We start from the raw sequence: 26,786 nt of genomic DNA on the forward strand, positions 1-26,786 counted from the left end.
TCCCCCATTTTCTTCTGAAAATCCATTTTGAAGTGTAAAATCCGCAAATGGATTTGGACAGTTTTAATCCACGCAGATTCATCAAAAACCGCCATTGGATACAATCTGTTGACGGATTTGTACAATCCTATCCGCGGATTCAGCATCTCGGCGGATCCTTAAAAATCCGTCAACGGATTGCTGAATCCGCGGATTGGAATCTACAACTCCGTCAACAGATTGTGGAATTCGCTGAGTGTATTGACAATAATAATAAAATATCCGCAAAACGCCAATCTCCTTTTTGAGATTGATCCACTAAAATCCATGGACCAAAGGAACTAGCCGATCCGCTGCGGATCCAAATCTGCCCCAAAAATTAGCCTCTCTAATTACTCTCAACTCTTTGATAAAGCGCCATCCGGTGCGAAACGCGTGCCTTTTAACCTGTCTGTGCCAATAAAATTATTTAAAGAGCATACTTGCTGACCCCCCTTGTGATTGCCTGGCCGTGCACCGCTGCTGCTTGTTTTGCACTTGCTACACTGGATTTGATGTCTATCGGAGCACGCCGAACGTGGAAGCTATGCGGAAGGAGATCCTGTGAGTATTCAATTTCGTCAATATATATTTACGTCAACCTTTTATTTTTTACGATTTGGAAGTGGAATATTTCTGGGAAGGGGTTAGTCTCCATATTCACTAAAGGAACTCACGGGACTTAGGCTTTGCTCTCTCTCTGCAACCGTCATTCCAATTAAGGACTACTCTTTTGATATGAATGCATGGACATTGCACGTGAATGGCAGTAAAAGGGTCTTTGAGCCCTGTACTGTTTGTCTCACAAACTATATCCCTCTCTCTAATTACTACAAACACCTGTTTGCGCCAACATACCTGACAAGACATTTTTGGAGCTGACCGCACACATTGATAAAAGAAAAGGGTATTACATTGGCGCACGCACATACAATATACGTTTTGGTTTTCATGCTTAATTAAACACCAAATATTCCATTTGCGACTCTAAGTACACGGACCCCAGGTTGCTTTCAGTCCTAAGCCTCTATTAGAGATGTGCACTTGGCCTGGTGTTGGTTTTTTTTAGATTAGCTTTAAATAATTTGTTGGTTTTGATAAAAAACTGGAAAAAAAATTGTTTTGGCTCTGGTTTTGATTTTGCATCATGTAATATTATTTTAAAAATACAGTATTTGTATATAAAAATATGGATAAGAAGTAAAGAGTGACCCACTGTGTGGGCTCATTAGCATGTCATACCCAGAATCCCTGGCTGCAGTGGAAGAGCTGCGATAATGTGGAAAGACCTGCAGACCTGTCTGAGACATGCAAATGTACCAACAAGTGTTTTTTTTATTTGCTAAAAAATATATACTAATTACATCACAAACTTGCAATAAATTACACCTTTACATTACCAAAAAGCAGGAATCACCAAATAAATAAAAGAAAAACATGTGTAACCTGTCCACTTTCAGCTCTCAGACATATGACTATTATTGATTATTATTATTGATAACTTATTGGGCCTACGGTCAGGCAGTTGGAAAAACACAGATACAGTTTACTGATAGTACAATGGGTTTACTGTACCCTGAATAACTTGGGCTACCTGTGGTCCTCAGCAGAGGATCACCACATATAACATACAATGATAATACAGTTCCCAATAATGCTGCGCTAGTGTAAGTTGGTGTCAGTAGTGCGTTAGCCACCAATTCTAGGTATAAGGGCTTAGTGATGGTGCCGACACACTGTGGGAGCTCTTTGTGTACTAACTGTTGAATGCCTGTTCTTCAAAAAGGGCGCTTCTGTACCATTGTGCTTTGTAGCCATTGAGGGTCCCCTCCGATGGCCCTGGAATTCTACATCATTGTGACCCGCTGCTCCTGCCGCCATGTGCACAATCTGCAATCCTTGACTGAACCTGATAGCACTAGGTCCGTGCAGATTTGATCTCCTCTTTTTAAAGGCTTCTCTCCCTCTTGGTCCCACCTCTTCCACAGCACCTCTTCCACAGCCATTATCATTGGCTGCTATCATGTCCATTAAAAGTCACATGTTCATAGCACATTGGGAGAGGAACCTGACAGGGGGCAGCGAGATTGTGTGGATCTCCTCACTCAGGGGATTACACTAGTAAGAGGAAAAAAAGACATATATCATTACCTTATTAAAAAAGACATTAAAGATATGGCTCAATAATTCGGTGTTTTTGGTTTTCTTTCTAAATAGTTTTAGGTTTTCGTTTTTAAAAATCTTTAAGCTGTTGTGTTGGGTTTGAATTTGGTTTTGCTAATATCAAGTCTCAATTTACAGCAACATCTACAGACAAATTCAAGTGCAGTATTTGTACTACAACTTTAGATAACTTTAATCTGCATAGTTTTCAGAATAGAATTTGTGAAGAAAATGGTGCTCAATATCAGTGTGTACAATAGTTTTCAGAATGCATAATTTTCCCCCCAATATTATTCTTAGCCCCATGGCTCTGCTCCCATGCCACAATGCTTTATCTGATTCAAACTACTGAATTTCAGCAGTGATAATGGATTTATCACGTCTGATGAAATAATTTATCACTATTTCATTATGAAGTGTGAAGTAAATAAATGATTTACAGTGCTATCCACTAGAAAATTGACCTCACACATACTCTTGCTGGTTTCACATTACAAAGTAAGTGACATTAAGCTGAATCTACACACACACACACACACACACACACACACACACACACACACACACACACACACACACACACACACACACTGGTTGACAAATCACCAAAAAATCTACTCGCCACACAAAAAAATCTACTCGCCACCTAGTACCAAATGTGTGCTGCTTGGGCCAATATTTACTCGCCCGGGGGTTAAATCCACTCGCCCGGGGAAAGCAAATGTATAGGTTTGTCGAACACTGTATATATATATGTAGAGGTATCAGTACAGTGTTAGCCGAGCTTCAATAATCAAAAAATAAATAGATGATACCGTTCTGTGGCTAACGAAATGCTTTTATTTGTGCGAGCTTTCGAGATACACTGATCTCTTCTTCCGGCGATGTTACAATGAATAAGCAAAAGGTATACTTAAAAACAGTGTCTATTGGAATGTTATCTGTGCTGTTCCTTCCCCCGGTGTGGATGTGTTTTATGGCTAGAGGTGTCAAAAGGTTACTGAAAGCAAGTGAAGAAAGAGTGTGTATGTGTATCAGTGTGAATAAAAATGAATGGAGAGCCCACAGTATATACAGTGCTTTACACAAGGTGTGTGTGGAGTGGGAGTGGATATAAATGGTGTGGGTGGGTGGGCGTGGAAATGTGAGAGTTTGTAGCACAACTAAAAGTGTGTGTGGATCCTAAGTGGTCCCTATTGGTGTATAGGGATGGAAAAACAAGGAGTATTAGTATGTGTGAGAGACAGCTGTGTGTGCATACATATAGCACAGTATGTACAGACATGGCCTTTAGCGCTCATGGGACGAGAGTTCACTAGTGTCAGTAATGACTCATAAAATTTCGATCTCTGTTTAGGCCACTGCTAAGTGTCCCGAACTGTTGCATAAATTTGTATTCATGCAACCGTCTCTCTTTCGGGGTTTTAAGATTACCTTTGAGTATGTCAACCCTCAGATCGTTCATCTTATGGCCAGAGTCAGAGAAATGTTCGCCAACAGGACTGTCTCTTGTACCGCATGTGATGCTGTGGCGATGCAGGTTCATTCTCTTGTTTAGCCCCTGCCCTGTCTCACCTATGTAGTAGCAGCCCCCTGGGCATTTCATGCACATGATGAGGTACACGACATTGCTGGAAGAACAGGTGAACCTTCCTCTGATTTTGTATTCCCGATTCCTGTGTGGTATTTGTATTGTGTCCGCTGTGTAGAGCATTGCGCAGGTTTTGCATCTTGGGTCCTGGCATGGTTTTGTCCCGCATTCAGTTGTACTGCTGAATACTTTACTCCTCACCATAGTATTCTTGAGATTATGGGGTTGTCTGTATGATAATAAGGGTGCTTCAGGGAGACCTGTTGCAGTCTTGTATCTTCCTGGAGGATGGGTTGTAGTTTCCTGGCGATCTTGCGTAGGGCTCCTAGGTGTGGGTTATAGGTGTGGTCACATATATATATATACACAGTATGTACAGTTAGGTCCGGAAATAATTGGACACTATTACTAGTTTTGTTATTTCGGCTGTGTACCAAAATAAATTCAAGTTACAGTTAAATAATGAATATGGGCTTAAAGTGCAGTCTATCAGCTTTAATTTGAGGGTATTCACATCCAAATTGGAGAAAGGGTTTAGGAATTACATCTCTTTAATATGTAGCCCCCTCTTTTTCAAGGGACCAAAAGTAATTGGACAATTGACTCAAAAGCTGCTTCATGGACAGGTGTGGGCTGTTCCTTTTTTATTTCATCATCAATTAAGCAGGTAAAAGATCTGGAGTTGATTCCAGGTGTGGCTTTCGCATTTGGAAGCTGTTGCTGTGAACCCACAACATGCGGTCAAAGGAGCTCTCAATGCAGGTGAAACAGGGCATCCTTAGGCTACAAAAATATAGAAAATCCATTACAGAGATAGCAAGAACATTAGGAGTGGCCAAATCAACAGTTTGGTACATTCTGAGAAAAAAAGAATGCACTGGTGAGCTCTGCAACACAAAAAGGCCTGGACGTCCACGGAAGACAACAGTGGTGGATGATCGTAGGATCCTTTCCATGGTAAAGAAAAACCACTTCACAACATCCAGCCAAGTGAAGAACACTCTCCAGGAGGTAGGCATATCATTATCCAAGTCTACCATAAAGAGAAGACTTCACGAGAGAAAATACAGAGGGTTCACCACAAGGTGCAAACCATTCATAAGCCTCAAGAATAGATAGGCCAGATTACACTTTGCCAAACAATATCTAAAAAAGCCAGCCCAGTTCTGGAACAGCATTCTTTGGACAGATGAAACTAAGATCAACCTGAACCAGAATGATGGGAAGAAAAAAGTATGGAGAAGGCTTGGAACGGCTCATGATCTGAAGCATACCACATCATCTGTAAAACAGTGGAGGCAGTGTGATGGCATGGGCATGCATGGCTTACAATGGCAGTGGGTCACTAGTGTTTATTGATGATGTGACAGAAGACAGAAGCATCCGGATGAATTCTGAAGTGTATAGGGATATATTGTCTGCTCAGATTCAGCCAAATCAGCTGAGTTGATTGGATGGCGCTTCACTTTACAGATGGACAATGACCCAAAACATACTGCGAAAGCAACCCAGGAGATTTTTTAAGGCAAAGAAGTGGAATATTCTGCAATGGCCGAGTCAATCACCTGATCTCAACCCGATCGAGAAGAAGCTACAGTAAAGGCCTGGCAAAGCATCACAAAAGAGGAAACCCAGCGTTTGATGATGTTGTCAGGATCGCCTAGATCTCCTGCTTAGCCATAGTTCTTCTTTGTCCACTGGGTGTGCTGCTGTCTTCTGTTTCCTCTGGGTTCCTCTGTCTGCCTGTCTGTCTTCTTGTTGCTCCTGTCTCTGTCCTTTATAGCTTCTGCTTCCTGGTTTATTCAATTGCCTTTGCTTGAAGTCAGACTCCTAATGCACATGCCTCTGATTCCTGATCTGTTTCTGTACCTGTACCTGTATTATAGAAGTCTGTTCACAGTAAAAGCCCTTGCTGGTAATCTGGCTTGTCCCTGTTTGTTCCTGTTCTCAGTCCCTGCCCCAGACCTGTCCTTGCTCCTCTGTCCTATTCCAGTCTCTTCGTTGCCGACCTCTGCTTGTTACCTGACTTCGCTACCTGCCGCCTGCCTCGGACCTCTGCTTGTTTCCTGACTTCGCTACCTGCCGCCTGCCTCGGACCCCTGCTTGTGACCCCTACTACGCTCGTGCTGTTCCGGCCACCGAGATCCTACCCGCCACAGGAATCTCCCGTGACAGATGTCCATGATTTCCAGACTTCAAGCAGTCATTGCCTGCAAAGGATTCTCGACAAAGTATTAAAAATGAACATTTTATTTATGATTGTGTTAATTTGTCCAATTACATTTGAGCCCCTGAAATAAGGGGACTGTGTATGAAAATGGTTGCAATTCCTAAACGTTTCATACAATATTTTTGTTCAACCCCTTGAATTAAAGCTGAAAGTCTGCACTTCTATTGGATCTCAGTTGTTTCATTTCAAATCCATTGTCGTGGCGTACAGAGCCAAAATTATGAAAATTGTGTCAGTGTCCAATTATTTACGGAACTAACTGTATATCTTGACCAGTTGTTTTGATTTCCGGGAAGCATACACTTTGTAATAACATTCAAACACATTTCTCCCACCTGTGCAGTCGCCTATATTAGCTATTGGTCCCTGCCCACGAGGAAGGCCCTGATTGGATCTCCCCTCCTAAAGCATTTCAGCAGGTTTTTTTTTTGTTTGACACGGCCGCCGACAGTGACACGTGACCGGCAGGGGGCCTGGGCTGTCCCCAATACTGGCTGTCCACCCTCTCAGCAGCCCTGGGCAAGGATGCGGACAGCTTTCCCAGGACCCAGGAGGACTAGAGTTTCCACCAACCCGCCCCCATGTATCCCCCCCTCTTTCTCTTATACTGCCCCTCTCTCTTTTACATTCCCCCTTCTCACACACATCACTCCCACCCCATCTGTTTCTCTCACCATTCTTACACTCCCCTTCTCACTCTCCCCCTTTCATCTTACACCCCAGCTCTCCCCCTTCCCTCTCTTACACCCCCACCTCTCCCCATCCCTTTCTTAGACCCCCCCGCTCCCTCACACACCCTCACTCCTCCCTCACACTTCCCCCTCTCCCCTCCCTTACACCACACCTCTCCTCCATCACCTCTCCCCCTTCCTTCACATCCCACCTCTCCTCCTCATACCTCATCTCTCCCCCTCCTTCATACCCTCACCTCTCCCCATCCCTCATACCCCCTTCCTCACACCCTCTCCTTTATGCCCCCACCTCTCTCTCGCCTTCACAATCTCTCCCCACTCCCTACTACCTCTCCACTATCCCTCACACCCCACCTACCCGCCCTCCCTCACATCTCACCTTCTCCTCTCTCATACCTCCTCCCTCACACCCCCAACTCTCCCCATTCCACTTACACTCCTACTCTCCCCCTTATCTCTCTTTCACCCCCACCTCTCCCCCTTCCCTCTCTTACACCCCAGCTCTCCCCTTCCCTTATACCCCACCTCTCCCGCTCCCTCTCTTACACCCCAGCCTTCCTCCCTCTTACACCTCAACCTCTCCCCATGTATTCCTCCCCCCTTTCTCACTACCCCCTTTACACCCCCACCTCTCACACGCTCCACTTCATGTATTTCTCTCCCCTATCCCTTCTTCACACTCCACTTCCCCCCTCAATGACCCCCAAATACACTCATAATAACCCCCCTTCTCTAATATACAATCACAATTACCCCCTCCCCAATACACACATAATAACCCCCCTCCCTCAATACACACACAATAATCCCCAACACACACATTTTACCTTTACTTGGGGCGAGCCCAGGTGGATGCGGAAGTTGGGCATGTGCATGAGCATATGGGCGGGGCTTCCAGTGAAGGCTGGGTTATAGCTGGGAATAGCTGGTACCTGGCAGCCAACAGAGGCCTGGCAACCGGACACAGATGTTGGGCACAACGAACTTCCAGCACCGGTCAGGCCCCCCACAGCCGCCGGGCCCCGGGACATTTGTCCCAGCTCTCCCCCACTATTGGCATCCCTGGACACAGGACTGCATATAACCATGAATAACAAATGTAATCTCCCTGGCATAACACTGAATCAAAGGCAATCCTTTAAAGATATTATGGATAGTTCCATAGAAGTCCATCGTTTTTGTGCTAATAATGTGTGTTACGGAATAGTGAATGATTGTTTTATGTCTTATTAATGGGTGTCCTCAAAACTAATGAGATACAAAAAATTACATCCATTCATCAAAGTACAACGCCAGTAATGGATATTTTCATCTCTCAGAGACGCGTTTTCAAATAAACTGTACATGCGTATTGGTCAAACTTTAACGCTCGTTATTAAAGCATGCGATTTGCCTTTGCCAAAAGTGAATGCAAATCTTACTATAATATTGTCAAATTTTACATTTTTAGACTTACAGTAATTATTACATTATATACCATATTAGTTCAGACAAAAATATCACTTTAATCACTAAAAACCATAATAGATTGATGTGTTTCAGACATTTATATGATCCCTAATATTTATATTTGTAGTCATTACATTGCTTCTAGGCTATTCACAGAAAAAACTCAATGATAATCAGGATCAGGATGTTGGCAATACCAGCTTTTGGAAGGTCTTAAATATCGTAGCATTGTTCCCATGCGCTAACACGAATGGAGTCTGAGGGTCTCTGATGATAGGTAATCAGCTCATTACCATAGGATTTGCATATGCGTAAGCAAAACAAACATTCAAATTTATTGCTCTGCTATTTTCCAGGTAAATGCCAGGACTTCATAATGCAATAGACCTTTAAGGATACGCGTTACGGATAACGATACGTAAAATGGCGATAACGTAATGCTAAAAATGTAACGCCCTTCTGGGGACCCTAGAGGGCAAGAGCTGAGGGTTACCATTCAGAATTCTACTTTGTTGCCCAGATACATTGTTTAATAGAAATGAGCGTAGCTATGTTTATGTAAGTGATAATATTTCTTATTTTGTGATCCTTACTATGTTCTCTAAATACAGGCATACCCCAGTTTAAGGACACTCACTTTAAGTACACTCGCGAGTAAGGACATATCGCTCAATAGGAAACCGGCAGCTCACGCATGCGCCGGTCAGCACGTCCTGAACAGCAATACCAGCTCCCTACCTGTACCGAAGCTGTGCGCAAGCGGGGAGAGTATAGAGCCTGTTACACATGTGTTATTTACATCAGTTATGCATGTATATGACGATTGCCGTACAGTACATGCATTGATAAGTGGAAAAAGGTAGTGCTTCACTTTAAGTACATTTTCGCTTTACATACATGCTCCGGTCCCATTGCGTATGTTAATGCGGGGTATGCCTGTATAGAATTTCCACATAGCAAATATGTTTACTTCTTATACTAAAACCATAATTTTTCTAATATAATACATTTAATTTTACATGAACTGCATAATCACTAGTGGTGACATGGTTAATTAAATGCCTCTACAAGGTTCCTAAACGGCAGCTGCTTTAATGGTTCAGTACAGGGTACAAACTCCAGTCATCCAGGGCCAACAGGTCATGTTTTAAGGATATCTGTGCTTCATCACAGGTGACTCAGTTGTTGACAATAAAAGCAGACAATATTTTAGGGTATTTTTTTTTTTTTACATAGGATTGATGCAGGGGGTCTCTGGAGCTGAACCCCATTAATTTCAGCTCCGGGGACCCTCCCTTGTTCCAGTGATACTTACCAGGGGAGAGCGCGGGGCCTCTATAACTGTCTCTCGCCTGTCTGAAGACATCTCCTTTTTCAGCGTCACGTTATCATGGCGTTGCGATGTGAAATAACATTACATTTTCTTTTTTTTATAACTTGTATTTTTATTCAAGTAATGTTCAGATACAATTATAACATAGCATAGACAAATGCAGTGAGAATATGAGTCAACTAATCAACAGAGATATGACATTGTGTTGAAAGTGACAACAGGACGACACAAGACAAGACGGACTGGGACAACACATGACTCTCGGTAACTTGGTAACTCTCACATATATAGGTTCTTACGTAACGTACCCAAGGATGGGAGGGGCGGGGGGTGACTGTGGGGGGGGGGAGGATAGGGAGTTGGTAAGTGTGGTTACCCTTAGGGAAGGAGGGAGGGATCTCCCCAGATGGGGCCTCCAGAACCTGTCTGTTAGAGCACGTTCTTGTTTCCTTGGCATCTAGGGTTTTTGCAGCTCAGTTGTTTGTATTGTCTGTGTTCTCAGCGCTAGAGTGAGGTATGCTCTGGACCCACCAAAGGAGAATGCATCCAGAACTATCAATGCCATATTGTGGCACGCTCCACCCCGGGGATGTCTGACTGGGCCAACAAAGGTACCCAGATATTTAGATAGTTGATGCCAGTGTCGTTAACCAGACTCGTTAATTTTTCCATCTGGCAGACATACCAAATCCTGTTCCGAATCTTGGGGATGGAATCTCATTAAGTTTCCATATTGCTGCGATCTCGCACTGGGTCGCCAGGGCAAGGTGCCCGATTAACTTATTGTTTGCTTTTGGCAGCCCCACCAGTGGTCTATTTAGTAAAAACAACCAGGTCTAGGGGGATTGGAGGCCCAAGATCCTCTGAATCTAATCTCGAATTTCTTCCCACAGAGGGGCGATCCGTGGGCAAGACCACAGCATATGTAACAGGTCGGCCGACTCTCCACACTGTCGAGGGCACAGCGGGGAGAGTCCTGGCACATACCTTGATAATTTTAGTGGGGTGTGGTACCATCTCATTAGGACCTTATATGCATTCTCCTTTAGTGTGGTGCAAATTGAGCTTTTGGCTGTAGCTTGGTATATATTTAAAAATTCGGAGTGAGGGATATTCTTTTCGGATCTAATATGCTTGAACGATTTAACCTTTTTGCTATTGCCCTCCAGATCCTTAAGACGTAGATGACCAACTTTTTTCCAAAGAGAAGAACTACCATACAGCAGGCCTGGAGCAAAGTCAGGATTCCCCCATAGGGGGGACATCAGGGAGTTTTTAGTGGTAAAGAAGTGTCTGTGCTTTGATGTATTCCATATCGACAGCGAGTTGGTCATAGAGGAAAACGACATGTCAGCACCTCTACGTGCTTTTTTCCAGTTTCACCCACCTTTTCAATGTAGGGTTGAAATGCCATTGAACAATTTGGCTTAATTGTGCCGCTTTGTAATAGGATAACAGGCAAGGCACCGCCAGGCCTCCCTCTGTAGAGGGTCGCTTCATAGTTGATTTATTTACTCTCGGTTTTTTGCCCCCCCATATGAATTTGGAGATGTCAGACTGCAGCGAGAGTAAATCTTTCAGTCTCAGTGGCACCGGTTGTGTTTGGAATAGGTATAGGATATGGGGGAGAAGATTCATTTTTGATACTTTGTATCCTGCCTATCCAATAAATTCTTTGGGATGACCATTTCAGGATGTCAGCTTTGAGAGATCGAATTAAGGGGGGATAATTTGCCTTATATATGTCTTTAACATCTCTGGTAATGTGGACTCCCAAATACTTAATCTGGTTTTGTTTCCAGTTAAAATCGAAATTTAGCTTAAGTAGCTTTTCCACCGCCTTGGGGAGGCTGATGTTGAGGGCCTCAGATTTACAATGATTGATTTTGAATCCAGATATTTTTGTAAATTTATCTAGCAAATCGACGAGATTTGGCAGAGAGGTGAGGGGCTGCGAGAGTAATAATAGGATGTCATCAGCGTACAGGGCTGCCTTGTGGGATTGCGAACTAATAATATCTATACCTACTATGTCTGGGCAGCTACGGATCTGCGCTGCTAAGGGCTCAATACAGAGGGTGAACTGGAGGGGGGATAATGGGCACCCCTGTCTCGTGCCGCTTTTAATTTGGAATTGGGCAGATGGAAAGCCCTGGTGTATGACCCTAGCAGTGGGGCCTGAGTAAAGTGCCATGATCGCACTACTCACCCTATCCAAAGCCAAATGCCCCGAGCGTCTCTTTTAAATACGGCCAGTCGATCCTGTCGAATGCCTTTTCTGCATCCAGACTTAACATCATATTTTGTGATTTTCCTCTGTTAGCCAATTCTATCAGATCAATGATTCGTCGGGTGTTATCCGCTGCTTGTCTACCTTTAATAAACCCGACTTGATCTGGATGTATCAGTCTGGGCAGGATCTGACTTAGTCTATTGGCCAGTAGTTTCGCGTAGATTTTAATATCCGTATTGATCAGGGAGATTGGTCTATAACTTTTGCAGTCCAGCGGATCCTTGCCTGACTTATGAATTAATGATATAGGCGCCCAAAGCATCTCGCTGGGGACCGGGGCTCCCGCTAAGATTGCGTTACACATGTGGAGCAGCCTAGGGGCTAATACTTTGCTGAATTTTTTATAGTATATCCCCGAGAAGCCGCCCGGGCCAGGGCCTTCGTCGGCTTTAATTCCTTAATGGCCGTAGCTAGTTCCTCCATAGTAAAATCCGCACCCAGACTCTCTCTGTCCTCATCAGTAAATCTTGCCAGGTTCGGGTTTGCCAGGAAATCTCCCAAGGCTTTACTCGTTTTGGATGTGTGTGCCACTTTCTCTCCATTGTATAGAGATTCATAGAATTTACCAAATTCGTCAACAATAATTTTGGGGTTGGCCGATGTGGATCCCGATTTCAATCTTATCGCCTGAATATTATAGTTGGCCTGTCTGTTTCATAGCAATCGGGCTAGCATCGTATCTGGCCTGTTAGCCTTCCCGGAAAATTTCCTCTTGGACCAACATAATGCCCTGGAAGTCAGAAGCATATTTAATTCGATCTTGAGGTCCTTTAAGACTTTCGGGTCCGGCCTTTTTTTGTGGCTCACGGAGAGGGAGCTTAATTTGGACTGAAGGGTGACAATTTTGGCATCCCTTTCCCGCTGGCGTCTCGCCGCGACGCTAATCAACATGCCTCTAAGGGTCGCCTTGTGAGCCTCCCAGAGAACAATGGGATTCCACAGAGCCTGTGTTGATTTCAAAGAATTGGTTAATTTCCTGTCCAATGTGTTCGCATATATCAGAGATTTTTAAAAGGGATTCATTCAGTTTCCAGTTCGCTCCGAGCCTGTCATGTTTAATTTGGTTACACCTTAGCTCAATAGGTGCATGGTCTGACCATGAAATATCATGGATTTCTGCTCGGGCAACCAATGGGACCAGTCTAATAGAAATGAAGAAGTAGTCGATTCTACTGTATGAATTGTGAGGTTGGGAGTAAAATGTATAATCCCTATCTAGCGGGTAACTCTCTCCAAATATCACTTAAGTGTTTTTTCCGGAGGCCCGAATTCAGAGAGGACAGTACTTTCTTGTTATTCTCTCTAGGGGGCTATACCTATCTATTGCAGGCTGAAGGGCTACATTGAAGTCCCCTGCAACAATTATATGTCCATGTGCCAGAGTGTTTAGGGATTGAAAGAAGGTGTCGAAGAATTTCGCCTTGCTCGCAGGGAGCATAAATGGCTGCTAAAGTGATAGGTTGCTCGTGTATGTAACCAGTCAGAATAATGTATCGGCCTTCTCTATCCTTCCATACTGTCTTAGCCACAAAGGGGGTCTTGTTGTGGAAAAGTATAGCAATCCCCTTCTTTTTTTCGGGGGCCGGAGAGGTAGGACTGAGAGTATTGCTTATCCATGAAGCGGGGGGCACATTTATCGCTGAAATGCGTCTCTTGGAGCATCAATATATCGGCACCCCGCCTTTTATATTCTGTAAATGCTAGTTTGCGTTTGACGGGGCTATTAAAGCCTTTCACATTATGTGAGACAATGTTAAGGGCCATTTAATGTTAACAGGTGTGAAGTGCGAATCGTGAGCAATAGTCTTACCCTACTCCCAGGAACGAGATATCCGTCCGCTGAATAGATAGGCACAATGACGATGGAGGCTCCATTGGGACTGTCTAAGGCTTCTCCCCTCTCCACCGGGGTGGGGGAGGGAATGAGGGGAGGACCGGATGGAGGGGGGAATACATGAGGATGGGGAGGGGGTGGTGGAACATATAACAAACAAAAAACATAAAGACAACAATGTCAGCTTAAGCATAGCATCTCTATTAGCATTTAAACAACGACTCAATAGGATCCCATCTGGGTCAGCCCCTGTGGGATCCTTATGCCCATAGGTGAGGCCAAACCGATCGTCCAAATAACTGGACTGATCTGTGTCCCTAGGGACAAGCCTCCCTGGGACTTGAAAACAACCCATCTCAAAGGTATGGGTCGAAGATGGAGACGCCTGCAGCGGGGGGTAGTCCCCGCCGGCGCATTCTGAAACAATTTACATTAACTTGTACCGGCATAACATTGCATAATAACTTGTACCGGCAAAACTTTAACTTCTAACATTTGCAGGTAATAGAAGAAAAATCATGGATTTACACGAACACCTAGAATCTCAAACAGCATGAAAATTAGTTTAAAATGTCAGATGTAGACTTGTAAGGATGTGTGAGCATGTCCATCCTATACCTTCATGCCTGACTCAAGTATGCCCATACCCTTAACGATATAATCTACCCCAGTACTCCCCTAACTATACCCTTGACTATAGCTAATCTATATCCCTTCCCGCATCCCGTGTCCTTGCTCCCATATCTATATCTCTGGTCTTTTAAAAAAAAAAAAAAAGGATTAATGTATGTTGATCCCCTGCTATTTTTATTAAACCCTCCTACCCACCCCCGGGTAACCCCCGTAGCCCGCGAGCTCGTCTTCTAACTGGGGCGAAATCAGCTTTGAGGAGGGAAGCATCCCTCTCTATAGCTGGAGTCTCTTATGGGGAGGGCCACTGATGCCTGGCTTTGACCCTGTTCGTCCGTCCGGACTGCCCCACCTTTCAACCCTTAATAAAACATTGGCTAGGACTGTCCGTCTCCCCCCCCCCCACCACCACCCCACCCCTCCCCACGAGACTAATGTGGCTCGGAAGCCTTTATTATGCACACTATATTATGGCCCTCCTGCATGTATATGTACGGCTGTGTTGTCACTGCAGCTTATTAGGCCTTTGAGCTGCTCCGTATTCCCCTCCCTCCCCGCCTCCGCCGCACCATCTCTGCTCCGCCCTCGACCAATCAGTGCGTTTCGCGTCATCGCGAGGCACCGGAAGAGGGGTGGAGGAACCGGAAGGGGAAGGGAGGCCGCCATTTTGAGGGTTTCCGTTGAGCTGTTCGGAGGTGTGGCTTGCGGTCCCGCGCTAATCCTCGGAGGTTCCCGCTCAGCGTGAAGGTAAGATGGCCGCCACTTCAAAATTTCAGTGGATCGTCCAGGGAGTCCATGCGGCAACTGTCCGATGGCATTACAGGAGCGTTGCTTTTTCAACCGGACCACAGGTATGGTTCATCAAGGTGGGCCAAGGGAAGCACCGCCACTCCAACGTATCCGACCTGGACGACGGGGCTCGGCTTAGGCTTGGCTGTCGTGGATTACATCTTGGTACCGGAGGGGACGGACACGGATCCAGCTCTGTTCCAGGTAGTTGGTGGCACCTCTCCTCTCCCTGGGGAGGCATGGGGGGAGATCCGGGGAGACCCAGAGGGCTGTCCCAGGCCCATCTTGCGGAGGAATGTGTACCCATCTTCAAGCTTACGTTAGGTATGTGCAACTCCATTCTTTATTACTAGCAATGCGAAGGGGAACAGCCAATGGTATTTTAGGTTGTTGTCCCTCAGTGTTTTCGTGACTGGCCCCAGACTTCTCCTCCTGGCCAGCATAGTCAAAGCTATGTCTTGAAAGACTTGGAACTGGACCTCGTCGAACTCAACACATTTTTGGTTCCTGGTGATTCTGGAGATGGATTCCTTCGTTTTAAAGAAGTGGAACCGGACAATAATATCCCTGGGGGGTCCCTGGGCTGAGGGCGAGAACTGAGGGCCCTATGGTACCTATCCAGGTGTCTATCCATCTCAGGTATTAGGTCTGGTATTAGGTGTTCCACCCAGCGTGCAACAAAGTCTTCTGGGTCTGTTACAGCTTCCGGTACCCCACTGATGTGGAGGTTATTTCTCCTGTCTCTGTTGTCTGAGTCCTCCAGCTTATCCCCCATATCTCTTAATTGAGCAGATAGAGAGGCCTCCTCAGCTTTAATTTGGTGCAAGGCTGTCTGATTTCACTTCCAGTGTGTTTGTCCGCTCCCCCAGGGCGTCAAGGTCCTTCCGCAGAGCCCAGAGCTCTGATTTAAAGAACTTTCTCATTTTCCCACATAGTTCTTTAATGTCCTTAACCCTAGCCCACTCCTGGTCCCCAGACCCTGAAGGTGGTCTGCCAGCGTCCACTTCTGTGTCTGTGTCTGCATCTCCATTATCGTTGACCCTTGGGGGGGGGGGTCTGTCTTTGCTCCTGCTTGCCTTGCTTTTCCCGCCAGTCGCCATTGTTGCAGGTGTATTGTGAGGAGTTTTATGGAAATAATTTGCGACTGAGGTGACTCTTCTGCCCCTCCTTGTGGCCAGCGGCATCCCCTACTGTTCGGACAACAGAGGCTGCCTTTTGCTGCTAAAATTTATGCCGAAAATTACGGTATTTATTTAATTATTTGCGCCGGCAGGCTGGAGCTCAAGCTTCAAGCTTCCATGCACCACCGCCTCGCGCATGCGTCTCTCATGACATCATATTTTCATGACAAAGTGGCGCCGCATGGTGCCGTGTTGTCTTTATGTGAGGCCGCAACGTCAATACGCTGCGTCATCTGAGGAGATGCTGCGCTGGATCAGATAAGAGGCCACGCGAAAACCCCTGCACCGAGCCCGGAAAAGAACAAGCCGACATAGGTAGGAAGTGCCGGTAGCCGCTCCGCTCAGGTTACAGGTTACAGATACCACAGACAACCAAGATGGAAATTACTGAAATAAAGAGTGATATTAGATCTCTAAATCATATTAGGTGTGTATTAGCACTGGTGTACAACATATATATTAGTTTATCTAAGTCCACTAAAGGTGTAATAACCCTCTATCCTACATAAGCAAGGGAAATATATGTGTGTATCTATAATCAAAAAACCTGGACAACTTGTGTTCTTTAATATCTAGTCCAGATCTAATATCACTCTTTATTTCAGTAGTTTCCATCTTGGTTTTCTGTGGTATCTGGTGCTCATTATTATAGTATATATATCTTTTCATGTTGTTTTAGTTTTGCCTTAGTTTCATAGTCCACGAGGTTTATGTTACCAGTGTATATCCTTTTAGTTCATATTGAGTTTTTTAATTGTCTATAGTATGTGGTTGTTTATTTTAAATGTTCATGTCCATTTGATTAAAGTTGTTGTATTCAATGTTATTGTATGGTAGCCAATCATACTGCTCCATGTGTTATGTCTTCTATTTGCGTGACTCAGGTCGGGTAAGCGCATTGATGACGCGACTCAGTTCCGGGTCGCGCAGTGATGATGTCACTGTGGGACGATTTTGGCGAGAAATTTTTTATGTTAAATTGTATGCTGTTACATGTCCTCCACACATGGAGAAAGTCCTGCGGGACAAAACGCGTTGGTGCGTTGTCCTACCCCATTGCCAAGCTGATTAATTAAAGCAACACTTATTTTTATCGCAATTGGAGTTGCCCTCATTCATTTTTTGCACCTGGGATGCGGATAGCTGTGCTCCTTCTCCTTTCTACATACCTTCATGTAATGGTGGCATTTCAAAGCTACCATACCCTGCGGTCCAACAAAAAGCCGTGACATCATACTGTGTGGCTTCCTATTGGCCCATGTGACGCGGGAGTGTTAAACTTTGCAGAGATACCGGCACCCCTTTCGGAGGTTTGTATCTCAGGAAGCAAGGGGTCACCGGAGCTGAAATTAATGGGATTCTGCTCCGGAGACCCCTTGTTTCAATCCTATGTAAAAAATAAATAATAAATAAAAAAAGTGCATGAATTGCTCTTTTAAAGCTGCAGTTCGAGCAATATCCTACAGGTGGGTTTTTTTAAAAAAAATCATGTCTGTAGTATGAGAAAATACAGTACTTGTAGCATTTTTTTTAAAAAGCAACCATTTACAAAGTCACATCCCCTTCCTCTTCTGAGACAAGCTCTGGCTCTTGAGCCCTGCCCTTCCTCTAGCAGTGTACCAATTGTATCTAGTGCCTGCCTGGCCACACGATCTTCCACACAGAACTTTGCATCTTGGGTAATCTTCTGCAGCCCTAACAGTGATATAAAGAACCCCTGAGCCGAATCTTAAGCGATCGATTACAAGAGAACGGATCGATTGGCAACTTAGCTAATCACTTGTCAGTGTGTAGATTGTATTGATGTACATATTGAATAGAATTTTTTTTTTTAAACAGCAGCTTGAACTACATCTTTAAGATGCATAATTAAATAATAGTGTGATGAAGGGTTATATATATTGGGATATTTAAAACAAATTCTGACAAGTTATTCCTTGGAGCGGACATTTGGCCTTTCAGCATAAAAGTGCATAATTGTAGCCATTCCCTCACTTCCCGATCACACAGTCAGACCATTAAGTTACCTTTTCTAAGCTTTCATCTCTATACAATTTTAAAATTTAAAACATAACTAATGGCATGGTCTTTTCACCCAACTGTGACATTAACAATTCAGTGTATTAACAAGAATTCATTACTTTTCATCCATAAATAAATAATCCTTATTGAACCTTCTAGTAGGAACACTGTGAGCCTATTTGGCAGAATTCAGTTACCTGTGTAATTGCTTAGAGTGCTATCTCACCTGTCATTTCCTATAACAAAGAGCTTTATACTTTTACATTTTTATTATTTAATCAGTTATTTTCTTTCACAGACAGCTGTGGATTTTAAACTAAATTTAGCAACAATACCACCATTATGGCACACTAGTAAGTACTAGCAGATTGTGGAAGGGAATTGAGGAAAAATAGGTAGAACAGGGACCATTTTTAACCCAGGATATTTGAGCTAATCCTTCCTATGGTATGTAAACAATTTTCAGCTTAGTCGATAAAATAAAGAATACATAAAGAAATAAAGCAATATTCTTTACACACGTATAGACAATTGATCTTGTAATGCAGTTCAGAGAAGTAACAATATAAATATTGACATGGAGATAAAATACATTTCAAGATCCAACATTTTTAGGTTTTTCATTTGGTGTTGCCGGGGGAACTTGCTAAATGAATTACATGTGCATAAAAACAGTACTCTAAATAATTAGAGTATTACTTGACAATAATAAAAGTTTTGAACCTCATGCAAAGTGTCAGCATTATATTTGTAATCTATGTAGTGTCAAATCTTCATTTATATTGTTGCAAAATTGAGCCTCAAACTCTGAATTACACTTATATGTCTAATACTAAGCAATTATGATAAGTAATTATGCATCTAGCCGTTGTATACCCTACTGTCTATGGTTTAGATATCATGATGTTACATGGCAAGGGGGTTATAGCACAATGCACAAGGTGCATTCTCAGGCATTAACTTACATCTGCCCTTGAACTAAGGATATCCAAAGACAAGGCTGACTTTCTACCCAAAGTCTATCTTCACTAAGATAGGTGTTTATAAGCCCATCGTGTCCTAATTCTCTGGCTCAGGAAAGCTACTAATAAATAAGTAGGAAAACCTTAGCTACCTCTCTAAAAAACATTTCTAATTATTCATACATAAATGGTATGACTACAAACCATAGTAGCTATAGCATGGTGTGTTAGGCCTCGGCCATGTTCCCTGCTTGCTGGCGGAAGCGCGCTCTTGCGCGCTCCTGCTCAGCACTGAGCCCCTACAGTCGCAATTAGAGCGGCTTTAGTAGGGGCTCACCTATGCTTCTGCAAGCGCGTGGAAGCGTAGGTCTTAGGGGAATTTAAAATTCCCCCGCTTGCCGGCGCGACAGGCCGGTCACGTGAGCGGTTCGCCCAATGAGGGCGAACCAGTTCCGTGACGTCACTGGCTCGCCCCCGGCCAGTGACGTGCCCGCCCCCGGCCCGCCCCCTGACGGCCCACTGACAGCGCGTGCGGTAAGCAACCGCAAGGCCAGGGAAAGCACCCGCTTTCCCTGAGCCTCAGCGCGCCTCAGCGAGCAAGCAGGGAGCATGGCCGAGGCCTTACACTCATGATTTTCAGATTCCTCAATTCCCCTGCTTCTTTAGGCTATTGTTCCCAAGTCCTAATAATACAAACCTGCTATTTTATTAATATTAACATAATTTAAACAGTTTAAACAAACATATCATGCCAGCCACTGAAGAAGAATAGGGCCAATGGGCACATATCACTGTCATATCGAAAGGTTAGTGCAAGCCTATCGGTATTGCTTTTACCTAACCATTAGGGATGAAAATGTATAACATCGAGATAGTACGAAGAATATGCATCTATAAATAATAATAGTGCTTGGTTGTGGAATCACAGTTATAACTGTGTACTCTAGGTTCAGGAGAGAGGTCTAAATATAGACATAGACCTCGGGGCCATCATCTAGCAGACAGTATGTCTCGCAAGGCATACAACATTTGGGGACACGTCTATTTCTTTAAGTGCTACCATATGTTTTTATATACAGTAGCCATCAGCTGTTCTATCAGAATAAAGTTGAGCATGACCATGCATTTATTCTGATATATGACATTGACTCTATTCTGTTTTGTCATGATCTATTTCAGATGACACCTATCATCAGAAACAACAATTTGACGTCTTTATGACCACATCTATGTTTAAGTTTTGTATAACATTTTTAACAAAGCCATCGAAAAATATGTATTTAAAGTATCCATATGGAAAAATGTTTTAGTAATGTTTAGGATTTTATATAAGGAATTTTATCATTCATCATAATTTTTAGCACAAAAGCAGTGATACTCACTCTTTTAATATATATTTATTTAAATATTTGTATATGTTTTTAAAAATTAATTCTGAAATAACCATTTGTACTTCCGTGATGAATTAAGCAACATGTTAACCCTTGTATCCAAGTAATGGGTCTGTTTATTAAATCAATTCCATAGCTGAACTCTGTTAGAGTAAAAGACATGTCCACATGACCAGAGAGTTTGTGCTGATAAAGTGCACGTCTTTATGTATTGCAATATCATAACCATGCAACCAATTCTTGATGGTTTCAAGGGACTTAATGTGTAAGGAATGAGAGCGCGACTTTCGAGCGCTCACTGCCACTGAGATCTGACAGCTGAGAAGACCGAATGGAGATACATCATGCAAGCAAGGGAGGGACTCAGGGAGATGATCGGATTGGCTGAGGGATCCCTACATAAGGCTATGACCCCAGCCATACCTTTCTACGGAGCCTGAGGAAGCCCAAGAAGGGCGAAAAGCGTTGCTACTATCCCTGAGTACTTTTTTACCACTTCAGCCACCGTCAGGAGCAGGAAGTAGGAGTGCAGCACACCACCCGGACGCGGAGAGTTAGCTGCGCACTTGAGTATCCTGCACGAACATTTTCTGATAGACTGGCTGTTTTTATGCATACCCAGCTCTTAAGTCGTTTTGACTAAGTGCTTTTTAAATGTTTTGTTGGGACTATGTCCTGTTGGTGTTAAATAAAGATCAAGATTACTTCACCCGTGTACCTTTGTGTACCACCGTGTGAACCAGGCACTATTTGAGTGACTAACACACTCGGCTGAAGGTTTGGATTTGGAGTTCCATAGAGGGGAGAAGAGATACCAATTACAGTCCTTACTCACACATGGCCGTGTGAGTCTCCTGTTAACCTCACATGGTTATATTTTAACCTACCTCCGCCCCTTAACCCCTTTTTCCCTATTATTTAGTGTGAAAAACAGGAAGGGTGCTTGACAGCCCTGCAGTGAGGTGCCATCAAAGACACCTCCCTCCAGAGGTCACTCACGCTTGTCCGTGTGAGTGGATGCAGTATTCCTCTGCTTTTCTGATCTAAATACAATCGTCTATCCCAGAATTATTTTATATATATATTCTGTCTTGTCCCTCACGTATTTGTTTTCATTTCATTTAACTCTGAGGACAACATCTTAAGCCATTCCTCTGGAGAAGACCGGAGACGCTTTACTGCATACCAGAGGAGAAGAAAAGTACAAGCGGAGAGAACACAGAAGAGAAAACAGCAAAAGTAAAGATACCTTGATGTGAAAGCATTTACACAAGGCCGTGCAAGTGTTCACGTTATTTTACACTTCATTTCACATCACAGTCCGATACCATCGTAGTGTTTGAAACGTCTGTCTAGTCCCTCAACCTGTGCTCCCCCATTTTTGTTTGTTTTTCTGTACTATCAAGGATCCTGGATAGGTCCTTTTTGGGGTCTTGAACAGCAGGAAGAGATTCGGAAGTAGAGGGGACCTTTAAGTACTCTTTAAGGTTGTATTGGTCTATCCTAAGAATTATATCACCCCACAACTTATTCATTTAAGGTAGCGCCCGGGCTTTTTTGCACATCAGGAGAGGTGGCACCCATTTTCTTCTAACACAGTAGAGCGAGGTTGCCCATGTTCTGTTCATCTTTTATTTAATTTCCCTTGACCCCAGTAACTTATAGACCCCAGGTTACAATCAACAAAATAGATATACCTTGGAGGCATGCTGTTATTAGACAGTGTACACTGCTAGCAATCAGCCGGTTCAGCTCAAACTGCTATAGCAGTTGTTCTGAATAATAGAGGTTGTGTGGGTTCAATGTTTGATCCTGTTGGGTCTAACACCATATCCCATTCCTAAGGTGCCTTACACTTGTCAACGCAATAAAATTTTGTGTGCTGTGGGAAGCAAGTTGAATCCCTTCCTACAGTTTGTAGAGTTGTATTTATTTAAAAATAAATTATTTAAATTCAGTATGTGTCTGGCACTCTGGCAGACGCCACAGTGAATATTTATGTCCATGTTCTGTTATACCGTAGCCACCTTTGTTCATATCCTTCACACTTTTTCCCAACTAAAATGCACTTTCATTGAGGCCGTTCAGCCCTCTGCAAGGGGGTGAGCTATAGCCAATATTTTTTGAAGAAGGGAAGCATTTTGGATATTCATCTTAAATACACATCATCCAAAAGACTTAAATTACAATGTTTGTCTTTCTTGCTTTTTAAGTAGAAGATAATTGTGCTTCCACTTCTTTCATTTTTTCTTTTTCAAGTGAATGGGCCATCATGTGTCTTCAAGTGCCAGAAAGTAAGTAATGAAATAGCACCACTTAGTAAATATGGGCCCTTTCCTTCTTTTCATCCAGGTTTTTCTTACATACTCAGGGCACCTGTGTCTATCTCCATTTACTAAATTGCCCTACACCACCTCTGAAGATAATAAATTCCATGCTTTCTTTACCAATTGAGTGAAGTACAGTATACAGTACTACGTTCTGATGTGTTTTCTGTGCCTGCCAACCTCCATCTTCAGAATATAAACTCTTGCTCTAAAATAAATGTGTTTGCAAAGTGATTTCATCCTCTACCTTGCTGATCCTCCAATACTTTTATTGTATTCGAAAGTTATTATCCAATCCATGCCCTTTCTTTCTGATGACTAATGAGGTGTGGGAGAAAGCGGCTCAGTGAAAAAAAAGAAACTGACTATAAACAGTCCGTGACAAAGTACTGCATACCCTGTTCTATATTGTATTTGTGAAGTACTTTGAGTTCCACTGGGAGAAAAGTGTTATATGAACTAATGTTATTATATTCAATATCCACCAAAGCAGCTGATCAGTCTGTTTCTTCCCAAAATACCCCTTTGACTTCAATGGGACTTTTCTTCTGAAAAAGGCCTGAACAGCCGCTTTGGACAATAAAAAATGACCACCTTGATAAATGTTATCATGCAGGCCATGCACCTTTTTTGTAACACTTCAATTCTTTATGTGCCTCTGGAGAAAGATATAGTTATTATTAGAATACATACTGTAAGCTTCCAAAGATTCTTAAGTTGTTCCTTCAAAAGTATAGTAATATAATGTAGATAACTGTTCTGCTGTTATAGTCACTAAGGAATACATTAACTAGTTCTGATACTGTGGTTTAAAGAGTGATATCAGCAGATATTGATTGTAACCACAGTATCTTATTCATTAAATTATTTCTCAGTCAATCACTGAGCAACAACTGGGTTCTTTTCTAACTCTGTTTGCTACTAAGAATCAGTTTGACACATTTCCTCATTAGTGTTCACTAGAACAAGTATGATTACTCCGAGCCTACGACAGGGGGCATAGTCGGGACAACTGACCCGAGCCCGCCCACTCCGGGGACCCACCCCACTGAAACCAGAAGTAGGGCACAATTCCATGATTCTCGAACAGGGCCTTCCTCCGCACTCCGTCTGGGCTCTCTTCACCAGGAGGACTGCGATCGTCTGGCTAGGCCCTCGTCTTTAGCTGGGGCCGCCACCTCCGCTGAGCAAACCTTCCGCACCACCACCATCAAGGTCTCTCAACAAACCAGGGACCTAGGTTAGCAATCTATTTCAGGCCCTGTATAATGTAACATGTCAGAGGCCCTGTGATTACTAACGCTTCGCCCTACCACAGCAAAGTAATGACTAACAAGAAGTAACAAAACATATTGCTATACATTTAAAATCAACAGAGTTAATTTTTTTGGTCTTTACACAGTTTTGTTCAATGTAATAAACCAAAAACAGACTATTAACAAATCTATTACAAAACCTGTGACAAGTAAAAACACTTTTTTTAAATTATTATTATGAAAAAAGACCTTAGATATCGTAAATATACGGAAAATCTAGTTTCAAATTCCTTAGCTGTACTGGATCAAGCTGAGTTATAACAGGTTAATGCATTGTCAAGACAGGTGCTTACATATTTATAAGTCATGTCATCTAGTATAGTTGGATTTTTAGTGATGGTACAGGCAAATTGGTTCTATGTTCATTAATCTTTCGCTTAACAAATAAACATAAATTAGATTGGATTTGCATTCAGCATCAAATATGAATATTTAAAGGCTTTCCAACTTCCAAAACATAGTTTTTCTTTTAGAATTATGGTAAAGCTGCAGTTCAAGCAATATCCTACGTGTGTGTTTAAAAAAAAAAAAATATTCTGTATGTAGCCCCCTTTCCCCGGTGTCAGGGCGACTATGTGTGCTGCTAATTCCTGCGCGGCAAACAGAAGGCCCGATCCTCTGCCACGGGGAGCCTGGGGTGTGTGTATCAATATCTACTAACAGCGCCTCCACCTGAGAGGGATCCTTATGTAGGATGCCCCTCCCAAGACAATATACCCAGTAATACACACACAAATTATGGGTAACAGTATTTACTGGAAGTACTAAACAATAACCATGAAGACACAATATACAGTATAGCTCATACGGACCCACGGTGTATACCCCACAGTAATTGGGTGCAGGGGCACCAGTGTCCCAGTGTCCAGGCCACGAAGCCTATCCCACCCCAAGTGTGAGACAGCGCTGCCCCACAATGTGTTGGTGCACTTGTGGAAAATACCTGCCCGGAGCTCCAGACCCGGGGTTTGCTGAGTAAGGCCAAGAAATGGTCAGTCTGTTCCACCGAAGATCCGCCTCCGCGTGGGGTAGCCTCCAGCCGGAACGTCCCACCTTTAGATAGCCTCTAACATGAGGGCCTGGTCTGATCCCTGATGCAGGCAACGCACACCGCCACCACCGGTACAAGGGTACTAGCACTAACAGGCTAAGGGGTGCGTCCCTATCTGAGGGGGCATTCCCTATAGCACCACAAGCTAGAGATGGCCGGGGTCTAGCTGGGACCTGAAAGGGTTATACTCTGGCCTAGTCCACCAGAGCACTTCTCCGTGGACCTTACCTATCCCCTTGCTGTCCTGCTCCCTACTGACCAACTGCCCTAACTGTTATCACTGTTCTAACTGTTATAAATGCAGCAGCCCTATTGGTTGCCTGGCAACATGTGGCCTGCAGCCCCTGAGGCCCGCTCACAATCTCCCAAAAGCAACCACACAGCTGTCCCCCTCACGCAGCCTGAAGGTAAGAGGGAGACCTGGCTACATGTAGTATGAGAAAATACTTGTAGCGTTTAAAAAAAAAAAAAAACCATTTTAAAGAAATTTTTTATGTATTCTAATGTAACAGGCATTTTTGTTCCGATAGCAACCATATACAAAGCCACATCCCCTTCTGAAACAGCATCACATTTTTGAGCCCTGCCCTCTCTAGCAGTGAACTAATTGAATCCATTGCATGCCTGGTCACATGATCTTTGGCTATCAGTGCAGCAGAAGATTACCCAAGATGCATTTAGTGAACCCCCAGCCGAATTTCAGCGATCGATTACAGGAGAACGGATCAATCAGTAACTTAGCTAATCACTTGGCAGTGTGTAAATTGTATTGATGCACATATTGAATGGAAACAAATATATATAATTTTTTTTTTTTTTAAACGACAGCTTGAACTGCAGCTTTAAAATTGCCCATAGAGAAGACTGATAATATTATTTGGTTGGAAACGGATTGAGAACGTTTCTGTAATCAAATGCTGTACCTATAGTATTATTACATATAGTAAATATCTAATTGCGATGCAGATAAACTGAACTGGGACTCTAAATTATATATCCTTTATTTAATTTACTCTTGCATCTTTCATATCTTCAATATTGCAATGTGTGGCAAACCCCGAACACTGGTGGACTTAATAAATATAATGTGTTGGGTTCTCATTTGTAAACAGTAGGAATGGATGACATGCTGGGAGAAATACAGTACTGTTTTCTACAAAGATCCTCGCATTATTACCATGATACAGATAAATCATGCTTTCAAATATGGGCTGAAAAGTGAAATACTACATTGGCTGGAGCCAAATAGGAAGGTATATGGCATAAGCAGAGGGAGATGTTCTCAGGAGAAAATATATGTGGCAATAATTCATAGGAGAGCAAACTAGAAAAATAATTATTAGTGTAGCCCGATTTCCCCCTGCTGTAAAGAGGCTACCGGTGCTGCAGTTACCTGTTGGCTCACAGGGGGCCTAAGCCTCCGCCACGTGGGAGCCTGGGGTGATATAACAACGGTCTCGGTGCAGCGCCTCCACCTGAGAGGGATCCCAATGTAGTGGGAAGAGCCCCTCACA

The 26,786-nt window shown here is 43.4% G+C and overlaps 2 long non-coding RNA genes across 2 annotated transcripts in view; one reads left to right on the forward strand and one right to left on the reverse strand.

Annotated features, from left to right (window-relative positions):
- Positions 1 to 26,786, forward strand: part of LOC142498566 (uncharacterized) — a 198,355-nt gene that overhangs the window by 19,126 nt on the left and 152,443 nt on the right. The gene's annotated exons all lie outside the window — the stretch shown is intronic.
- Positions 1,336 to 25,534, reverse strand: LOC142498565 (uncharacterized). The gene is made up of 2 exons (XR_012802478.1): positions 25,165 to 25,534; positions 1,336 to 2,136 (listed from the first exon to the last, which is right to left on the reverse strand). It is a non-coding gene; the product is annotated as an uncharacterized LOC142498565 (long non-coding RNA).

This window comes from Ascaphus truei, chromosome 7, assembly GCF_040206685.1.
Source record: "Ascaphus truei isolate aAscTru1 chromosome 7, aAscTru1.hap1, whole genome shotgun sequence".
NCBI lineage: Eukaryota > Metazoa > Chordata > Amphibia > Anura > Ascaphidae > Ascaphus > Ascaphus truei.